Below are 7,474 nucleotides of genomic sequence, written 5' to 3' on the forward strand. Positions count from 1 at the left end.
TTGCCACTTGGGCAAATTTTGGAGCACCAAGGAGTTGATTCCCGGCCTGGTCGAGTTCTGCAGATTTCCCTGCATTTCCACACGGATTCCGTTGGGTTTGACCTTTTTCCTCTGGTGGATATGAGAATCCTAATCCTGAGACTGATCCTTTGCATCCAACCCATTTTTAGAGCAACAATTCCAAAACACCGGGAGCACCCAAGGTTCKTCTGTTCCTCAGTTCCTCCATTGTCCTGGGGTTTAAAGAGACCTTGATTGTCCCATTCCTGTCCTTAACCAGAGTCAATCCAAYCCTAAGGATTCACTTCCGACACTTTCAAGCCAGGCTTGGACCCAAATCTCTCCCGGAGATGATCTCAYATTCCTGATTCCTCCCTCACCAGCTCCTGAATGCCAAYCTCCACAGGGAGAGGCTGCTGCCATGACTTCCCCAGGAATTCTTCCTTCTAAAAACATGGATTTGTCTACAATGAATTTTTAGAGTAAATTTCAAAAACCGGGAGCACCCCAAGGATTTTCTRCTCCTCAGTTCCTCCATTGTCCTGAAGTTTAAAGGGATCTTGATTGTCCCATTCCAGTCCTTAACCAGAGTCACTCCAACTCTAAAGCTTTGATTCCAACAATCCCATCCAGCTCCAGGCCAGGCTTAGACCCAAATCCTTCCCAGAGATGATCCCACACTCCTGATTCCTCCCTCACCAGCTCCTCAATGCCAAWCTCCACAGGGAGAGGCTGCTGCCATGAGTTCCTTCTAAAAATACGGATTCCAGCTCATCTCTGCTGCCTCAGCTGCACTTTGAGGCAGATTCCAGGAGGCAGGAGGAGCTTCCCGAGCTCCTGTCCCCACAGCTCCCCCGTGTCACACACACGCAGGGATTTGAGCTGGCTTCGTGCCAGGACGTGTGGCAGCRTTTCCTCATCAGTCAGCATTCCTGGGGGGAAATCCCATCAGGGGATCACGTCAGGACGTGGAATTTCTGCAGGCTTGGCAGAAGGAAGAGKTTTGGAATGGAATTAGGGGGATTTGGAAGGGTTTGCACATGGATCCCAGAATTCTGGGATGGCTGGATGGAAACACAGGGGGTCYTATCTGCTCCAGCRGGGTYATCCCAGAGCACAGGGCACRAACCCTTCATCATCCTCTCATCATCCTCACATCCCTCCCTCCACTGACCCCGMTCCAGGAGCTYCCYRTCCCCACTGTCCCGGGATCCCAGGCACGGACACAGCACTCCAGAGGGGCAAAATCACTCCCTGACCCCCTGAGAATGCTCTTCCCAACCCTTTCCACGATCCTGTTGTCCTAGGCCTCAAGGACACACACAAAGAGCAGAACAACCCAAAATTCCTCATTTTGAGGCTTTTATCTCAATCTCAGCTGCTTCATCTCTGCAATGTCAATGTGACAAATGTCACAAACGCATGAAGAATAAAATACTGCATCAGGAAAAGRACAGACACGAGGAATGAAACATAAAAGGAGCTGTCCTATGCCTGAACCCCACAGATCCCTCCCGTGTCCCTGGAGGTCTCTGTGCCCACTCCCCATGGGTCAGGAGCTCTTCAAGAACTGAACCAGCCTCGAGAGCTTTTAAAAATCCCKCCTGTCTCCCAGCACAGATCCCGGTGAAATTCCTTTTTCCATGGTCTTTATTTACAGGAAAAGCGCTGCTTTCTTAAGGCAAACTCAGGCAGCGCCGTGTCCGTCCAGGAACTTTTTTTCCCTAGCTCGAAATGTGAACAAAATGCAAATAAAACGCGAATTAAATGCGAATAAAACGCGAATAAACGCGAATCAAAGRAGGGTAATTCCTTAAATTAACCCAGTTTGGTTCCAAGCTGACATTCCCAGCGGGGCCGTTCCCTGGAATACCCGGGGGGSGTTTTGCGGGGCGCGTTCGCCGAGCGGGCGATGCTCACCCCCTCCCCTGGGCTGTTTATCATCGCCGCGCTATTTTTATCGGATGACTCTCCCCATTGTCATGGCGAGAGCGGGCCGGAGTCTCGCCTCCATTTAGCAACTCGTGGCCATAAATACATCAGCAGATTGAGTTTCAGGCTGCCGTGCCCACGGCGGCTCCTGCCTCGCTGTTCTCCCCGCGCTCACGCGTCTGCTTCGAGCCCCGAGCTGCGATTGAGAAGCCTCGGCGGAGGATCGGGATCGCGCACATCGTTASGAGCGCGACGCTCCGTGCATGCTGATGAGGAGCGAGCCCTGAGCCGCTCTGATCCCTCTCGGGGTGCCCAGAAATGGGGGAGCAAAGGGCTTGAGGTGATACTGGCACCGGTGTTGAAATGTGTGACAGCACGGGGAGGGTGCAGGGAGGAGGGGGGGACAGCTCTGCCTCACTTTTCTCACACTTGTTGCGTGGCAAAAATGCTCAAAATTCAAAATATTTCCGCCCCTTCCTGCCCAGCAGCATCCCGGGGAGTTTAGGAAGGAGTGAATCCCACACCGAGTTCCCCTCCCAGCCTGGATTTTAAGCTTCTTTCCACAAGAGAACAATTTGAGGCCCTGACTCKGAGCCAGCTGGAGTCAAAGCTCTCCACATGGGATCGCGTTCTCCAGGGATGCGGCTGCGACCTTGGCACTGGTGCTCCCCTTCTGCTCGGGCACAGGGCCGGGAAAAAAAACCGAGGAGGTGTCAGAGCCCTCCCGCTGTCCCCGAAAGGACCCGCGGGCTCCGCTGCCGCGTTTTGGGGGTCCGCAGGGAGATCGCTCCCACCCGGGAGCCTGCGGGAGGCTTTGGAAGGGTTCTTGGGGCTGGAAAGGAGTTGGGACAGGGGGGAAATGCGGATTTTCCTCCTCCTGCCCCTCCGAGGAGCAGAGCGCAGACCCCGCACCTGGCGGGGCTGCAACCCCCGGGCTGCAACTCCGGGTAAGGGCATCCCGGAGCTGGGGGAACAGGGAAACAGGGATGGGGAATTGGGATGGGGGAATCAGGAATGGGGTAGGGGAATTGGGGAATTGGGATGGAGAGGGGGGACAGGGATGGGGATGGGGAATTGGAATGGGGCAAACAGGGATGGGGATGGGGGAAAAGCGATGGGGGCACAGGGATGGGGGAATTGGGATGGCGATGGGGAATTTGGATGAGGGAAACAGGGATGGGGATGGGGAATTGAGATAGAGGGGGGGACAGGGATGAGGAATTGGGATGGGAGAAACAGGGATGGGGAGGGCGGAACAGCGATGGGAGGACAGGGATGGGGGAAACAGGGATGGGGAGAGGGGTTTGGAATGGGGAGGGGGGACAGGGAAGGAGAGCGGGGTAGGGATGAGGAAACAGATGGAAAGGGGGGCAGAGAAATAAGAGAGGGAGCAGAAATGTGGGGAGTGGGATATAGGGAGGGGAGTAGAGGCACAGACATGGGGAGGGTGACACAGGGATGGGGAGGGGCACAGAGACACAGGGAGCGGGGAGAGACATGGAAGGGCACAGACACGGAGAGGGTGACACAGGGATGGGGAGGGGGGCACAGGCGCGGGAAGCGTGACAGAGACGCGGGGAGGGGGCGCAGCCACTCGGGGAACCGGCAGGCAGATCATCCCCGCGCAGCGCTCCCGCTGCCCGCAGCGGCGGCTCGCGGTCTCCAAGTTCCCGAGCAGGGGGTGGCCCCAGGGCTGCGGCAGCCCCGGTCCCTGCCAGCCCCTCCCGGTCCCTGCCAGCCCCTCCCGGTCCCCGCCCGCCGCCCGGGGGACGCGGGGTGGGTGCGCTCCCGGCGCGGCTGCGGGGAGCGGGAGGCTCCGGTTCAGCGGGAGAGCGGCCCCGGAGCTGCAGGTAACCATGGCCGGGAGCCGGGAACAGCGAGCCGGGATGCGGGGAACGGGGCGGATCGGTGCGGGGAGAGACGGGAGGATGGGGACGGGGCAGGCGGGGGCGGCTTCGCAAAGCGCAACCCGCGTTTGGGGCTCAATGTGGTGAAGGCGGTTTGGGGTCACCGGTTCCGCTTGTGGACACCTCAAGCTGACCCTTCTGAGAGGGGGTTCGGTGCTGGGAAGGGGAGTGACCCCATCCTGTGCGGGGGATGGCGAGAGAGGACCCTCTGGAGAGTGGGATGACCCCATCCTGTCCGGGGGGGTGGCAGGGGGGACCCGCTGGAGAGTGGGGTGACCCGTCCTGGCCGGGGGGAACCCAGGGCCGGGGGGAGGACGCCGCGTTTGGAGCAGGAGCAGCCTCGGCGTAGCTTTGGAGCTCGAAAGGGATGCRAAAGGCACCTGCGGGAGCAACGCGCGGTCCCAGCCCGGGGCCGCCCGAGCGCCGCTGCCACCCCGTGGATGCGGCAGAGCCCTGGACCTGCCCTGCCCGGAGAGATGGGGCTCAGGGAGCCCGGAGGGATCGGAGCTCCACAGGAATGGGATGCTCCTCTGGGATACGGCACAGCCGGGAATGCGGGGGGTGGGTTAGTGAGCAGAGGATGCCAAGGGCGAGGTGAAATCCTGGGGATTGGGATGGATCTGGGCTGGGAGCAGCTCYGGCTACCCCCGGGCCGGCTCCCTGCAGCTCCCAGCCCCGGGCACAGCCTGTTCMCGGTGCGCAGAGATTCGCACGGCAGAGCGGGGAAGGAACGATGGCTCGGGGGGTTTGGGCTCAGCGAGAGACCGTTCGTAGTTCTGGGGAGGAGGAGAGCCCCAGGTTRAACCCCCGCGCCGGTTCCAGGGGGCTGGGACCGGGCTGGGAACCTCCTACAGTGGGTCCACACTGCTCGAGTGGGATGGATCCWAGGCACAGATCCCACATTTTGGAASTTTCCCTCCCCGAGGCTCCTCTTCTGGAACTGCTGCACTTCTTGGAGCGGGGGAAGCCGTTCCCGAGCCCCTTCCACCGCGGGAGCGGGGGTGTTCCAGCTCTCCCGCAGCCTGGGAGCAGCCGCAGCCTGGAATTAGCGCTTCTCCACTGCTCTGGCACATCCCTGAAATCCCTGGGTGTCCCTGGATTGCTGAGGAGAAAGTCAGAAAAGAAACCTTGGGGTTTGGGTTTGGGGATGGGCCGGGACTGGAGCCGGATTTGGGAGCTCCACCCCAACCCCGCTGCCCGGTGGGTGAGCAGTGAGGAAGCTGCACACCTTCCTGTGCCTGAAGTTGCTTAAATCCGGTCGCAAACCCAGGTTAAGCCTGGGAGCAAACCCGGTTTAAATCAGCAACCAAACCCAGGTTAAATCCGGCAGCAAACCCGGTTTAAACCCGACAGCAAACTCAGCAGCGTTTGCTTTCCACGAGTGTTTGTGTGACGGGAGCAGCTCAGCCCGAGCGAGAAATCCCTGAGCGTTACAGATCTTGGGACGTGTTTCGGGAGAAAAAAAAAAGGAATTCAGTAAATATTTGGCCAAAGGCGGATTGTTTTATGGGCTGGTTGTTTGCAATCTCAAAATAGGAGCAGGTCCTCGGGTGCTCTCTTCAGGGTGCCCTGGGAAACCCTGGATGAGCTGAGAGGGTAACAAAGCTGGAAAATACAATTTCTGAAGGTTTTCGAGGGGGGGTTAAAGTGGGAAGAAGTTTTTCAGCTTTGAATTCAGCTTCTCTGGATTTAGTTCTCATTCAAGGAATCAAAACATGGGAGCAATGAATGTGAGCAAGTTTTGTTTTCAGCAGAGAAAAATCCATCATTCTGTTATTTGGAGGGACAAACCCCCTGAGAAGCATCAGAGGCGGATTTGAACAAGGAGAAAGTTCATTTGCAGGAAAATCTGAACTGATTCCTTTGGCTTTTTAAATCCAGGTGGTGAGATAAGGTTGGGAATGGGAAAACCAAGGTGTCCACGCTGTGTGGGAGCTCCTGGAGTAGGAAAGAACATTTTCATGACTCAGAAGTTGAAGCAGCTCTCAGGGCGATGTTGCATTTCCCCGCTGCTCCCACCCAGCTTTCCCTGGATTTCTGAGTTATTCCAGAGCTGCTCTGCCAGGTCTCCCCACCTTCCACATCACCTCTCCCTCCTCTCCCTCTCCCCGCCTGCCCCATCCACACAAATCCAAGGAATGAGRCCCCACCGGCTCTTTGGGAAGCAGCACCTGATGAACACTCATCTCCAAAAGGGAAAATTTACTAAAAAACCCAGGAATTTTTTTTTTGCAGCCAACTCCACAGGATGGGAAAACCCCACCAAGTTCTGCTGCCGGGAGATAATTCCTGGAGAGCTTTCCCGGTGCTCTTCCTCCCAAGACCCTTTGGAAATCCTGTTTGCCCGGATCCCCATTCTCTGCGTTATCCCTCATTATCCTGCACCTGGAAGCAGCAATCTGCCATCCTGTTGCKGTAATTCCATTCCCGGCAATTATCTTGGATGCTGCAGGAGAGAGCGATGATTCCAGAGGCAAACAGGCGGCGAGATCCAATCTGGCCTCATAAAATCAGGTTTCCTCCAGCAATTCCTGCCTGATCCCTGCCCCGCTCTCATGCGATGCTCTCCATGGAGTTATTTTTGCTTTCCTGCCGGAACCAGAGCTAGGGAAAAATTCCAGCCTTGATCTATCTGGACATTTTTAAGGTTGTTTTTCCTTAGGTTGGGAGGATTTTTCAGTCACTGATGGGCTCTGTGCTGTTTTTGGGAATGGGTTTTTTGCCCAGGTTTATTTAGGAGCTTTCACAAATGTGAAATTCTCACACCATAACACCTCCGCTATTTATTCCCTGATTTTTTTTGAGGAGGCAGGGACACAGTTCTGCTCMGCTGCTGGGGATGCTGACTTTTTGCAGGATGCTGCCGTGTTAAAAYTCGGAATTCTATCGGTGATTATCCCAGGTCAATATTCTCAACTCTTTAGTTTTAAGCAGAAAGCCCAGAATTTATGGACAATCCCAGGGCGGGTTTTGGAGATCCAAGGGGAAAAAAAAAACTGGATGAGAGGAAATCCCCTGGAGGTGCGTTCTTTATTAATCCTTTAATTAAGAACACCAAACAAGGGATCCATCAGCACGTCTTAATTACCTTTAATGATTATCCTTAATCATCCTTTGTGGAGGCTCGGGGTCATTCACCGCTGCGGTGACAAAAGGAGCTGAAGCCAAATCGCGCTGGTGAGGGACAAATTATCACCGGGACAGCGGGAAAAATTCCCGGCTCTCCTCCAAGGCAGCCGGGAAAACACGGATTTGCAGCTGGTCGGGGTTGTTTGCTGTGGCCAGGATGAATCCCAGAATTCCTGGTGGCTGCAAGGCAAAGGCAGGGAGGTTTCCATGAGGGGAGAAAACGTGGAATGGAGACCTGGGCTGGGTTTGTAGATCTGGGGGACTTTAGGGACATCAAACCCTGGCCATGGCGTTTGTTCGGGTGTTGTGAATTCCTTCCTGGTGCTGAAACCTGCAGGGAAGAGAGTGAAGGTTTTGCATCAGCAAAATGGATTTTCCCTCAGGAAATGCACTGGGACATCCCTGGGMCATCTTCCTTCCTTCCTTCCTTCCTTCCTTCCTTCCTTCCTTCCTTCCTTCCTTCCTTCCTTCCTTCCTTCCTTCCTTCCTTCCTTCCTTCCTTCCTT

This window comes from Malurus melanocephalus, unplaced genomic scaffold (assembly GCF_030028575.1).
Source record: "Malurus melanocephalus ecotype Western Australia unplaced genomic scaffold, MMel_1.1 scaffold_786, whole genome shotgun sequence".
In the NCBI taxonomy this organism is placed as follows: Eukaryota; Metazoa; Chordata; class Aves; order Passeriformes; family Maluridae; genus Malurus; species Malurus melanocephalus.